The following is a 14,347-nucleotide window of genomic DNA, read 5'->3' on the forward strand; positions in this document are numbered from 1 at the left end:
TCTCAGGTCACCATTTTTGGTCTACCTGTGTGTTGTATTCCTCTTTAGTCTGATCCAGGAAGTTTCAGACACCTGTCTGGAAAGGAGGGGACTGCTCCAAAGAAGCATTACTGATGGAGTGTTGTATGAGAACGCGGGCCAGGAAAGTAACTCTATAGCAACCACGGCAAGCAGAGAACGGCTTGCCATGCATGGACGGACGGGCTGCCTTGTCGTGGACAAATTCCACAGCAGCAAGAGGGTAGCCCAGTTCTCCAGACAGTGGCTCATGCAGCCCTTCAGATCTTGTTGCAGGCTTCATCGGTGTATTCGGCCTGTCCATCTGTTTTTAGAGGGGGCAGAAGAGGATGAGTGCACTCCAGCAATAGGGTGCAAGTGGGCACCCTCCAGAACTTTCTGAGACTCATGAATGCATTTCATGGATGTGTGACACTCACACTTTTCCTTTCGTGTTCCTTGTTTTTCTGCCCAGCCGCTGCCTGACTCCAGGTGCGTGGAGAGCTGTTGCCCGGGATCCGCCAAGGTGGTTCGGGAGGGTCAGCCTCTTTGCTGCTACACCTGCACCCCCTGCCCGGAAGGGACCTTCTCTGCCCGGGAAGGTGAGCAACTGTAAAGAAAAATGCTCAGGATGGCAGCGAGCCACCCAGAAAGTGTCTGCAAAACATTTTCGGAGCTATTTAAAAATTGAGCTTTGTTTGCCTGGCATGGGGGTTTTCAGTAAGTTTCTCAGTAAGAAAGGGAGAACACTGGAGAGCAGACTGTGCTGAGGAGGGGCAGCTCAGAGATCATCACCACCCATCCAGGCACCGCTTCGACACACACAAGAATAAGGAGGCCAACAAGACCCACACGAAGTCAGCCGCTGACTTAGAAAGTGAAGCTGTGAACAGCCGGAGAAGAATCGATATCTTTAATTGTGCTCACAATCTGTGAAGCGACTGGAAAAAAGCAGGAAGGGGCTGGATCTCCCAGCTCAGTGCAGGGCAGGTGGCCAAAGGAAAGGGAGGGGAAGGGGCCATCAGAGGAGGGCAGGCAGGTGTCTGGAGAAGCGTGGGGGGAAGGTTTCCTCCAGGATGCCCAGGAGCTGGGGAGATCCCATTCCTTCAGGCAGGAGGGGAAGGAAGCTGGACTTCCCACGAACAATGCATTTTGGCTACCCTGCTGCTGGCCTGGCTGCCCCAGGATGCTCTCCTCCCCACCGGGGGGCTTACTCGTTGGCCATGGAGATGCAGCTGGGGGCAAGCTTCACAGACGTGGATGGGCACAGAGACAGGCTTCTGCCTGACTTCAGAGCCTGGACCCAAGGCCCTGTGGCCTTCGAAAGGGAGCTGAGGGTCCTTAGGATTGCGCTGGAAGCCAGTTGTCTCAGATTCTCTTCTTTACAGCCACAATCCAGTTTGAGTTTTCCCTTGGCTGAGTTTGTGATTTATGTTTGAATTTTCCCTTGGCTGAGTTTGTGATTTTCAAAGGAGAATGATTTAATTTAGACTCACTGCTTGCTGTTATTTATTTATTAAAAGAATTTGTTAAGATAGCTCCATTAAAAAAAAAAAAACTACTTAACAATACAAAATACATCAAAAACATCATTTATTGTAGGCCATCCTGAGAAATTCTGTAGGGAATTTATTTATTCATTTATTTATTTTATTAAAACATTTCTATGCCGCCCCTTGCCGAGGCCTCGGGGTGGCTTACAACATCAAATAAAATACAAAATACAGTAAAATGGGATGGAAAAGCTTTTATTAAATAAATACTTTTCAAATAAACAATAAAATGAAAATAACAGAAAGACTTACAATCCAAATAGATAGAATTCAATCCATCAATAAGAGTTAGACTGTATCGTACTGCACACAAAGGTGGACTTCCACACCTGGACCTTCAATTATCTGAGAATTAGTTACTGTATCTGCATACAAATTTTCTTTCTTTCTTTTTCCTTTCCCCTCTCTCAGGAGGACCTCTTCCCAATCCAAAATTACACTGAATCATACAAGGGTTTAATACTCTTCCCTTTTATTACTACATATTCTATCAGCAAACCCCAAATATCTTCAAAGTAATTCTTATTTGTTAACCTATTTTTCAGCTTAATGCTACAAGTTAACTGGTCATTAATAGCTATATTCCACATTTTCTTGTACCAATCACTGCATTGAAAATCACAAATTTCCTTCCAATTCTGATTAATCTCACAGTGGTTAAGAAATTTGTTTTTAATTCTTTAACATCCTATTTCAAATTTCTTTAATGAAATGGTGACAATAAGGCAATTCCAGAGTCGGCTTCAATGTCTAAATTTAATATTTTACTAATTTCCGTACACTCAATGGATGAAAAGAATATTAGGTTGTATTCCATTGAAAACTTGCTTTGCTATTCCTCTTTCTATAGCAAAACTATTTCTGTACTGCTTTTTCCAGGCAATGTCTTTATATCCATAACTCTAGAAAAGGAAGGCAGTCAGAAATACTGGGCCAAATTACTTCGTGAGCCAGGAGGGCCCTCTGGGACCATCATAGGGAAAAACAAGCCCTTTTAGAGCAGGCTTGGATTTGGGGGCCTGGTCCTGGTCTCGCCCCACCATGGAACATATCACTGTGGGTTTGAGGACAGTCCTGCGGCACCAAACCAGCCCCGGATTTCTGGCTGAGATTGCTCTTGTTTACCCAGCATCTTCTAGAAACAACTCTGAATCCACATTCATTCCACTTTTCTGCCATTCCTCCGTTGTCTGGAGCAAAATCTCTCCCTGGGTCTATCCAGCCCTTTCCCTGCCTGGGCCTCCTCAGCACGTTGGAGAGCTGCCAGCATATACCTCCTGAGCCCAGGTGTGTACAGGTGAGAAGCAGTGGGTTCTGTAAGTGACAAGGAAGCCCTCCAACAAATAATATCTCCTCCTTACTCACCACCTTGCTGCAAGCCCCCACCCTCATTGCTGCCTCTCCCACCAGTGCTGCCTCTTCTGTGCAAACTCCCACTCCCCAAAATTATTTATGATGAAATACAGAGGGCGATGGATGAATAAAACAGCTGCTGCTCTTCTCCTTTCCAGATGCAGCCCATTGCACCAAGTGTCCTGAAGACCAGCATCCCAACACGGACCGGGATCGCTGTATTCCCAAGGCCATCACCTTCCTGTCCTATGAAGAATGTCTGGGGATCACTCTGGCTTCCATTGCCCTATTCCTGTCCTTGACCACAGGATTCGTGTTAGGGATTTTCATCAAATTCCTAGAAACGCCAATTGTCAAGGCCAACAACCGGGACCTTTCCTATAGCCTCCTCGTCTCCCTCCTGCTCTCCTTCTTGTCCTCCTTCCTCTTCATCGGCAAGCCCCAGAAAGCAACCTGCCTCCTCCAGCAAACAGCCTTCAGCATCATCTTTTCAGTGGCCATCTCTTCTCTCTTGGCAAAAACCATCACTGTGGTGCTGGCCTTCTTGGCCACTAAGCCAGGGAACCGAGTGAGGAAATGGCTGGGGAAGAGCTTGGCCAGCTCCATTGTCATCTCCTGTTCCGGTGTCCAGGTTCTCCTCTGCAGCACCTGGCTGGCCACCTCTCCCCCCTTCCCAGATGCAGACATGCACTCCCAGGCTGGGCAGATCGTCCTGCAGTGCAATGAAGGCTCTGTGAGCATGTTCTACGCTGCCCTCGGCTACCTTGCTTTCCTGGCTGCTGTCTGCTTCACGGTGGCCTTCCTGGCCAGGAAGCTGCCCGGGGCCTTCAATGAGGCCAAGCTGATCACCTTCAGCATGCTGGTCTTCTGCAGCGTCTGGGTGTCCTTCGTGCCCACCTACCTGAGCACCAGGGGCAAGTACATGGTGGTTGTGCAGGTCTTCTCCATCTTGGCCTCTGGTGCTGGGCTGCTGGGCTGCATTTTCCTGCCCAAGTGCTACATTATCCTGCTGCGGCCAGATCTGAATTCAAAAGAGTATCTCACTACGAAGACTCAAGGCGGCACCTGATTCTCATGGAATTCGTTGTACGGTTGTTATTTAGCATGTGGAACCCTCTCCAATTGGTGTTCCAGATAATCTGGAATTATTCTTCTGGCAACCCTTTCCCTCCATTGATATATCCCTTTACCACAGAACCACTGGTAGCTAGGCTCAGAGAAAAGGCTAATGTTGCTAGTAGAAGGATAAACAATAAGCAACATATAATTAATTTGTATGATTGTGGCAGGCTTTTTTTCTGAAAACCATCCAACGAAAAATTTAAGATCTATATGTATGAAAAAACAATTATGAAATATCTAAATTATTGTGTATAAACATCTGCCTAGAAGAACAAAAAGAAAAATCTAATCCAGGTCTTTGTTATTCCAGCTTAAAATTAAGAATTTGGATAATCAATTAGTTAAGAAACTTAAGATTCAAGTCATCTTTGTTTGGCAGGTTTGTAGTAATAAAGGTTTATATATTATCATACTTCTTACTGTCCAAAATATTTCATTATATCCTGATTTTAACAAAATAAAAGTTTGCCCAAAATACGGAAAAGTTCATAGTTGGGAATAATAAAAGATTATGAGGTATTAACTGTGTAAAATACAGACTGGCTTCAAAAGGTGGCTTGGGAGTTCCAAATTTTATAAAATACTGTGAAGCTCAAAGACATAAAAATATATCATGCCCCGATTGGACTCCAATGGAGGAGGTCAGAGGATGCTAAATTTGTCATCTCTCCCTCTCTTTTAACAAAAAATTTCAAGAAATAAAATCAAAATGCACAATCCTTTCTTTAGTGAATTAGCTCAACCATGGCATGAATATACAAAATTTTCAGCTCCCAAGATTTCCTATCTTGGATCATCCCAAATTTATCATAAAGAAACAGGGTGAGGGGCTGATTCATTAAGGGGGAACCTAGTCCAGCAGGACGCTTGGAAGACACACTGCCCAACCAGACCTGACTGGTCCTGATCCATGCACAAAAAAGGCCTCTACCCACCTTCGGGCCCTCATTTCCATTCCTCAAATCCACCCACAGGCCCACCCAGTGCCCAGAAGTTCCCCCACAGAGGGAAGGGGGCAGGAGGGCTGTACCCCACAGCACAGTGATGGGCATCTCCAGGCTGGCGTGCTCCACCTGGCAGGGGTAGATATCTCTGCGCTGGGGGGTGTCCTTCAGCATCACCTGGGTCTGGTACGTCCAGTCCCCATTGTGGAGCTCCTTTCTTTAGAAGACCCCCTCCGTTGCCCATCACCCATTCTTCAGCCAGCGGACCTCGATCTCCTGGGGTAGAAACTGGCTGCGGTAGAGGGGGGTCATCCTTGGTTGGGGAGATGGTGACCTTGGGCTGGACTAGGGGAGAGGATGGGGAGGTGTGAGACTTGAAAGGAAGGCATGCGAGGAGGGAAGAAGAAGAGCGGAGAGGGATGGGGAAGAGGAGGAGGACCCCTGGGGCAGAGTGATGGGTGGAGAAAGGGGAGGGGGGGACATGAAACTGTAACCTTTGAACCAGGGTTCCTCCCATGAACCCTGTGTGCGGGAGGTTCAGAACAGATAAAAGAAGTCCTTCTGCAGAAGGCGTGTGGTTAAACTGTTGGCTGCAATTGGCTGCAGGTCCAGGGAGGCGGGCACAGGTGCAGTCCTGCAGAGCGATTGGCCCTCTGAGGGTGTTCATTAAGAGAGCCTGGTGGGGTCTCTCTTGCACCCACAACCCCGCGGTGGTTTCTGGCCCAGGTGGAGCTCGAGTGCTGCTTCTCCAATGCGATGGGGCGGGAGCAGGTGAGCTTCCTCTACAGGTACATCTACAACCGGACGGAGATCGCGTGCTTCGACAGCACCCAGGGCTGGTATGGGGCCCTCACGGTGCTGGGGGAGCCCGATGCCCAGTACTGGAACAGCCGCAAGGAGGTACTCACGGACAAGCGGAGTGAAGTGGACACCTTCTGCCGGCACAACTATGGTGTGGCTGCAACCGGGCGCATGGTGGGCAGGAAAGGTGAGTTTGTTGGAGTGATTCAGCTGGTATTCCTGCAGGTGGCACCATGAGTGGGGTCCCGGCTGAGCGAGGCCACTGCCCCTTTCTGAACCCCAAATTGGCCCCCCAAAGCAAGTGTGGATCCCACAGTCCTGCAGGAGGCACGTGTGCTGTGCCTTTGAGGATCTCCCTCCCACAGCGCCTGAATTTGGGGTGCTCCAAAAGGGACACACAGGAGGCAGGGGGCCAGCTAAGAAATTCCTGTCCTCACACGGTATTTCGGCTAATTCAGTGGAAAGAGGAATGATGCCTTTCATTCCTGTTTATTTAACCATCATTTTAATAATCAAGGGTTTTAGATGTTTTAAGATATTTTGTTCCTCCCTCACAGTGACATTTTCTATTTTCTTCGTTTTCCTTCTCTTTTAGTTTATGATGTGCTGTTTTATATTGTTTTAATAATTGTGGTTTTATTATGGCATAATTGCAATTATATATTGTGTAAGCAGTCCTGAGCACTTGTTGGAAGGATGGGATATAAATTTCTGTAAAAATAAGAAATAATAATTCTATTTCTAGAATATGTAGGAAAGGTGGCGAGGCAGGAAAAATGGCCACGAACTTCCGAGTCGGTCAGGAGCAAAGTGTGGATGGGCGTCATGGGGGCCCTGCTGGGTGTGGTCTATCTGGCTGTGGGGCTCTCCCTCTACCTGAGCAGCAAGAAAGGTAAGGGGGCACTGGAGGACCCCTGAGGAACTTGGGGGCAGGCTCAGAGAAAGAGGTGCATTTCCAGCCCCTCAGAGAGGCTTCTGGGATTCTATCTATATGCAAAATGATATTTATTTTCCTTTTAATTACATTAAACAAGTTTTTCATATTCAAAGAGAAAAATCCTATACTGAAATCATATCAAATTCCATTGTGAATTGCAGCTATTTTTATGGAAGGGAGCTCCTAACTCCAAAAGTAGGGCCCTCCCCAAACTAAAGCAGGCCATGCTGGGATACTACACAAGTTCCTAGGGGCATCGATGGACACAGGATGGGGGTCCCCAGCTTCACTCTGGTCTCCCCGAAGACCAGGAGGCCTACATGTGAGGCTTGGCTAGAAATCCCCCCTCCACTCCAAGAAGTGGCCACTCCAGTCCAGCAGCTTCACTGGGAAGGCAGTTTGTACTTCAAAAAATGGGGGATTTGGGCTGAGCCAATGAAGGACTTCGGCAGCTTCTGCTCTGAGGAGCTGATCCAGGAGCCGGAGGGGAGGGTGTTGCTTTGGTGCTCAGGAATCAGCCCCTCCCTCCATGCATTAAACTCTCCCTCTCTCTCTCTCTCTCTCTCTCCCCCCTCAGCATCTCCCATCCAGCAACCTGCAGGTATGGCCTCTCCCCGCCTCCTCCCCAGTCACTTCTCCCCATTTCTGCCCTACCTTTCCAGTGATCCTTGTCCAGAGTGTGGTATGCACATCTGGGGGGCGGGGTCTGGTGTCTTGGGGCACTTTCTGCATGTTTGCAGAGATGTCAGGCTTGGGGGCGGGGGGCTACAGTCAGAAGCGATGGTGGGAAGGAGGTCTGAGCTGCAAACAAAATGGCCAGTGACAGGGGCTTTTTTGCAGTGCTCAGACACAGGGAGGATGAGTGCAGCCAGATTTCCCCTGCAGGGAATGGCCTACTCCAGCCTTCTTGGTCTAGCTTTGCTTCTGTCACACCCTCCAAATTGAGCCTGCAATGCACAAGTTGAAACCTGCAGAAAGACTCTTCCTCAGCCTCTCTTTGGGGTCCGTCTGTGGAAATGGGGTGGCTTTGGGGGCAGCAGAAGATCCCAGGGCGGGTTCTGAGTGGGCAGCTCCTCCTCCTCTGGCTGCATTCACAGGCCATCCTGGAGGGCCATCAGCCTGGGGTGGCCCTGAGGAGCTGCAAGGGGATTGTGGGCCTGGGTGCAACAGCCCTCAAACATGTCAGCAGCCCCCACCCATTTTCCTTCATGCAGTTTCCAAGCATGGATTTTTCCTTTCATTTTCTTATTTCCCTCTGCAATATCCCTGTCTCCTTCTCCACCTCTTTCCCTGCAGCTAGTCCTCTAGGACACAAGTGGAAAACAAGATACTTCAATACTTCCTACTGGAGCTCAGCTTTTTGATTCCATGAGAGATGCAAAGACACAAGGACTGGGAAGCTGTGGGTTGGCACAAGGAGGAAAACCAAAAGACCAGCTGGCTTTTTCTGATTTTCTGCCTGCTTTTGCTTGGGTGGGTGGGGTGAGATGGGGTGGGACTCATCCTGCCAGGCACCAAGAACACGCTTGTCCGTCTTCCTTCAATTTGGGCTCAAGAGCCAGACTATTTGGCTCAGTTGGGACTCCTCCTGTGGAGTCCCAAGTTCCTGATGTAGAGCTGGGAGAGACCCCATTCCCTCCCTTACCCACCGGACCCCACAGACTCCCCTGATGAGAGTGCTGAGAGTCACTCCTGGCCAGCTTCCGCTTTCCCCAGAGCTGCTGCAATTTCAGGGCTTGGAGTTCTGAAACCTTAGACTTCTTAATGTTGAGTTTCAAACCAACTTTTGCACTCTCCTCCTTCACCCACATCAAGAGGCTCTTTAGTTCCTCTTCACTTTCTGCCATGAGAGTGGTATCATCTGCATATGTGAGGTTGTTGCTATTTCTCCTGGCAATCTTAATTCCAACTGGTGATTCATCTAGCCCCACCTTTCTCATTATGTGCTGTGCAAATAAGTTAAGTAGGCAGAGTGACAGTATACAGCCTTGCCAAACTCCTTTCTCAATTTTGAACCAATCAGTGGTTCTGTGTCCAGTTCTCATTGCTGCTTCTTGACCTACATACAGGTTTCTCAAGAGACAATAAGATGGTCCGGTACTCCCATCTCATTAAGAACTTGCCACAATTTGTTTTGATTCACACAATCAAAGGCTTTAGCATAGTCAATGAAGCAGAAGTAGATTTATTTGACATAGGCAGGCAGGGGGTGGTTGGGATTGCAAGGGACTTTGAGGCTTTGGGGAAGAAACTCAGTGACCTAAAGGCCCAAGTGGCTTTCTCATGTATCTTTACCAATCCAGGATTTGGACCAGGCAGGGAATGGAGGGTCGCTGAAGTGAACAACCAGCTTAGGGTGTGGAGCCAGAAGGAACATTTCAGGTTCCTTGACCACAGCACCTGGCTTCTTGCCAAAGAACTTCTGGCAAGGGACAAGTTGCACCTCACCAGGATGGGGAAAAGCTTCAATGGAAATGCCCTAGCAATCTTTGTCCGGAAGATTTTAAACTGAGTGGGGGGGGGTTCATCCCCCCAGAAACTTGTCCATACAGGACAAGTGTGGGGAGAGGATTGGGGCTCTGGGACCAGGGTGTTAGAGGTACTGCTGGGACAAACAGGACTCCTACGAAGAGGGGGCTGGTATCAGGGAAGATAGGAGGAAGGAGGAGGCTGGGGACTCCAAAGAAAGGATGCAGTGGGAAGGAGTTGAGGTGCAGGTACACCAATGCTAGGAGCATGGTAATAAGCCGGACAAGCTTGACGCTCTCCTGGGGTTGTTGTTGTTGTTGTTGTTGTTGTTGTTGTTATTATTATTATTATAACATTTCTATGCCACCCCTTGCCGAAACCTCGGGGCGGCTTACAACACAATAAAATACATTGAAATACAATAGTACATAATAAATTACCATTGAATACAAAAATACAAAAAATACATTGATTTACAAATATAAAATTAGAATTATCAGTATAAAATAAAAATATAGGAGGAGAAAGAGAAGGAAGAAGAAGTTGCCCTGGCCAGATCATATGTTTTAACAATTGAAATGATGTTTAAATAAAAAGGTCTTTACCTGGCGCCGAAAAACCAGTAACGACGGAGCCAGGCGGACCTCTTTGGGGAGTGAATTCCATAGGTTGGGCGCCACCGCAGAGAAAGCCCTCCTCCAAGTACTTACTCTCCTAATTTCTTTCATGGAGGGTTCCCGGAGAAGGGACTCTCCCGCAGATCTCAAAGGGCGGTCGGGCATACACGGATGCAAGCGCTCGTTCAGGTAGCCAGGACCCAAGCCGTTTAGGGCTTTATAGGTCATAATCAACACCTTGAATTGGGCCCGGGCTTCAATGGGAAGCCAGTGAAGCTGACGGAGGACTGGAGTCATGTGAGCATAACGCCCCGTCCCCGTCAGCAACCTGGCAGCTCTATTTTGCACCAATTGAAGTGTTCAGACTGTCTTCAGGGGAAGCCCCACGTAAAGCGCGTTACAGAAGTCTAGGCGGGAAGTCACCAGCGCGTGTGTCACCGTCGCCAGGCAGTCGTACTCCAGGTAGGGGCGCAGCTGATTAATCAGCCGAAGCTGAAGGAAGGCATTCCTCGCTACCGCTGTCACCTGAGCTTCCAAAGAAAGCTCCGGGTCGAGGAGTACTCCTAAGCTGCGGACCTTATCCCTAAGAGGGAGTGTTGCACCATTCAGGACCAGGTAGAATCCACCATCTCCAAAACCTGATCCGCCAACCAACAGGACCTCCATCTTGTCTGGGTTGAGTTTCAGTTTATTGGCCCTCCTCCATTCCCTTACCTCGGCCAAGCACCGGTTCAGCACAGCCACTGCCTCACCTGGATTAGTGGAGAATGAGAGGTAAAGCTGGGTATCATCAGCGTATTGATGATTCCGCAGCCCACACCTCCTGATGACCTCTCCCAGCGGTTTCATATAGATGTTAAATGGCAGAGGGGATAGAATGGAGCCCTGTGGTACCCCATGGCATAGCTGCCATGACGTAGAGACATGGTCCCCCAGCACTACCTTCTGGAATCGACCGTTGAGATAGGAGCGGAACCACTGCAAAGCAGTGCCTCCGACCCCCAATCCTGCAAGCCTATCCAGAAGGATACCATGGTCGATGGTATCGAAAGCCGCCGAGAGGTCCAGAAGAACCAACAGGGATGTACTCCCCCTGTCCTTCTCCCTGCACAGGTCGTCGTACAGGGCGACCAAGGCAGATTCAGTACTGTACCCGGGTCTGAAGCCGGACTGAAAGGGATCCAGATAATCAGTTTCATCCAAGAGTGCTTGGAGTTGTCCCGCCACCACTCGCTCCAACACCTTGCCCAGAAACGGGATGTTGGCCACAGGTCTATAGTTAGTGGCCATCTGTGGATCCAGTGATGCTTTCTTCAGGACCGGTCGTATTACTGCCTCCTTTAAAGGGGCAGGCACTCGACCCTCCCTCAGAGAAGCGTTAACCACTTCCAAGATCCAGGTCCCAATCCCGTGCTTGGAGTTATTTATTAACCAAGACGGGCAAGGATCCAATAGGGAAGTGGTGGGACGTACTCTTTCAAGCACCTTGTCCACATCATTGGGCCGCAATAATTGAAATTCCTCCAATAATTTTGGACCAGACGGTGGCATTGGCGACTCCTCAGAGACCTCTGATTCATTAGTGGAGTCCAGCTCGTGACGAATCTGAGTGATTTTCTCTCTGAAATGCCTGGCAAAGTCGTCACAGCGGGCCTTTGAGGGTGGCATCGGATCTTCCTTAGGACCCAGGCGAACCAGGCCTTGCACCACTCGAAAAAGCTCCGCTGGACAGCATTGTGAGGAGGCAATGGAAGCGGAAAAAAACTTCTTTTTCGCCGCCTTCACCGCCACAGCATAGGCCCGATAGTGGGCTCTCAAGTGTGTTCGGTCAGATTCATCCCGTGATTTCCTCCACCTACGCTTCAGCCGTCTCCCAACTCGCTTCATCGCCCGTAATTCAGGTGTATACCAAGGGGAAGAGCGGACTCTGCCCGGTGGGAGAGGACGCTTAGGAGCGATCGTGTCCACAGCCCTGGTCATCTCTCCGTTCCACAGTTCGACCAGAGCCTCGACAGGAGCACCAGTCTTGTCAGCTGGAAACTCCCCCAGGGCCTTCAGGAATCCGTCCGGATCCATCCGGCTCCGGGGGCGGGCCCATACAATCAGGTCCGCACTCTTATAGAGGGAGAGGCCGCTCTCGAGCACAAACCTCACCAGGAGGTGATCTGACCATGACAGGGGAGTCAAACATAAGTTCTTCACCCTCAGGTCATTCTCTTCCTGCCCTGTCGTGAATACCAGGTCCAGAGTGTGTCCACGTTCATGGGTCGGGCCAATGACGTGTTGAGACAGACCCATGGCCGTCATAGAGGCCATGAAGTCCTGAGCCACCCCGGTCAGTCCAGACTCGGCATGGAGATTGAAGTCCCCCAGGACCAACATCCTGGGGGTCCTCAACACCAGGTCCGAGATGGTCTCTGTCAGCTCAGATAGGGAGACTGCTGGGCAGAAAGGTGCATGGTACACCAATAGAATCCCCAATCTGTCTCGTTCGCCCAACACCAAGTAGAGGCACTCCAGCCCTGGTCTCAAAGGGACCGGAAGACCCGTGAGAGAGATGGCGGCTCTGTAAACCAACGCGACTCCCCCTCCCCTCCCTTCTGGGCGTGAACAGTGTTGAACCAGATACCCGGGCGGGCACAATTGGGAGAGGGCAACATCCCCTCCCTCTCCCGCCCAGGTCTCCATTATGCAAGCCAGGTCGGTCCCCTCATCCACAATCAAGTCATGGATGAGGGAAGATTTATTATTGACCGACCTGGCATTGAGCAGCAGCACCGTCAGACCCGAGGTGTGGTTGACAAGGCTACCTGGTGCCCTCTGGTTGGGGGCAGGATCAGAAGGAGGGACAGGTGTCAGCCATCTGTCCATCCTTCTTCTACGTGGACACGTTAAGCCCCTATTGTTGTAACGACCATCTCCCGTGACCACACCAATAGCAGCCCCCATGGGTTCCCCAGGATATATAAACGTCGACATGGCCAGGAATGACTCAAAGCACTGATTAAAGCAGGGTAAGATTATAAAGTAGGTCGAAGGAGGAGAAAAAGAACGATAAAAAGAAAAAAAGAAAAAGAAAAAAAAAAAGGGGATCCTTCCTCTTCCCTAAGAATCAGCAGTAGGCAAGCCTATTTCAACAAGAGTCCATGGCCAGCGCAGCCCCCCTCTCGTCCCCCCGAACGGTACCCCAAATGGCAGCGACCCCTTTGATCACCACCCTTCGGCCACCGGCCCTTCGGCCGCCGGCCCCGGCCGTTGCCGCAGCTTTGACTCCGCAGGGCACCTCCGAGACCCGCCCAGTCGCGCACCACGCGCGCCCGATCACCTGGGCCGGCGGGCGGCGCTCTCTGGCGCCGTGTGCGCCTGCGCTGGCCGGTGGAGCTGGCTGCCGTCGAGGTCGCAGCCACATGCGTCTGCCTGCATTCGCTTGCCCTGGAGCGGCGTGCTGCTGGAGGTGGGCGGAAGCGTTTCTTGCAGCGTGGGGTCGGTGTTTCCTGCCTGGGGGGCCGTTCCCTCCTGGCCGTTGCCGCGGCTTTGACTCCGCAGGGCGCCTCCGAGACCCGCCCCGTCGTGCACCGCACGTGCCCGATCACCTGGGCCGGTGGGCGGCGCTCTCCGGCGCCGCGTGCGGCCGCGCTGGCCGGTGGAGCTGGCTGCTGTCGAGGTCGCAGCCGCGTGCGTCTGCCTGCATTTACTTGCCCGGGAGCGGCGTGCTGTTAGGAGGGTATGACCTGGTGGGAATCACAGAAACTTGGTGGGATGAAAGGCAAGTCTGGAATGTGAACATAGAGGGGTATCATTTTTTTTAGAAAGGACAGGAAGAGGGGTGGGGGCATGGCTTTATATGTCAGGGAAGGGATAGGATGCAGTGCGATAGAATGCAGCACAGATAGGGATTCAGCATAGGCAGTCTGGGTGAAACATTCCCTGTGAAGGGGTTTTGACAGGGAAAGAGACCTGACAGTGGGGGTATGTTATCACCCTCCAGGTCAACTTGAGACCCTGGATAATGTCCTGAGAGGCCAGATTCTGAGGATATCTCGGGGGAGAGAAACAGTAATTACGGGAGATTTCAATCTCTCGGATATTACTTGGGAGACTCACTCGGCGGTGACAGCCAGGTTACATCACTTCCTAGAAGCTATAGAGGGAGGGTTTTTCACATAGAGGGTCTGAGAGGCAACGAGAAGAGGGAACATCCTTGACTTGGTCTTGAACAATAGAGAGGACCTGATAGATAAAGTACAGATTAGGGGAGCTCTGGATGCGAGCGATCAATCCATCCTTTGCTTTGAGATCAGGGGACTGCAGATGGGCAGCAGGTTGAGCAATAGCAGCTGGGACTTCAAGTGGGCCAACTTTGGCCAACTGAAGGCCAGACTGGGGAAAGACTCCTGGGATAGGTTACTGGGAGGCAAGCGAGTTTAGGAGGGGTGGATAGCACTCAAAAGGGAGGTTTTGGAGGCACAAGCCTTGACGATACAACTAGTTAGTGAGGTGGGGAGGTGAAGGAGAGTGCCAACATAGATGCGAAAGAAGTTGGTTAGTGGGATT

The 14,347-nt window shown here is 50.5% G+C and overlaps 1 pseudogene; it reads left to right on the forward strand.

Annotated features, from left to right (window-relative positions):
- Positions 1-7,389, forward strand: part of LOC123023283 — a 78,843-nt pseudogene extending 71,454 nt beyond the window's left edge.
- Positions 7,390-14,347: the final 6,958 nt, after the last annotated feature.

This window comes from Varanus komodoensis, unplaced genomic scaffold, assembly GCF_004798865.1.
Source record: "Varanus komodoensis strain SLA01 unplaced genomic scaffold, ASM479886v1 scaffold205, whole genome shotgun sequence".
NCBI classification, from domain to species: Eukaryota; Metazoa; Chordata; class Lepidosauria; order Squamata; family Varanidae; genus Varanus; species Varanus komodoensis.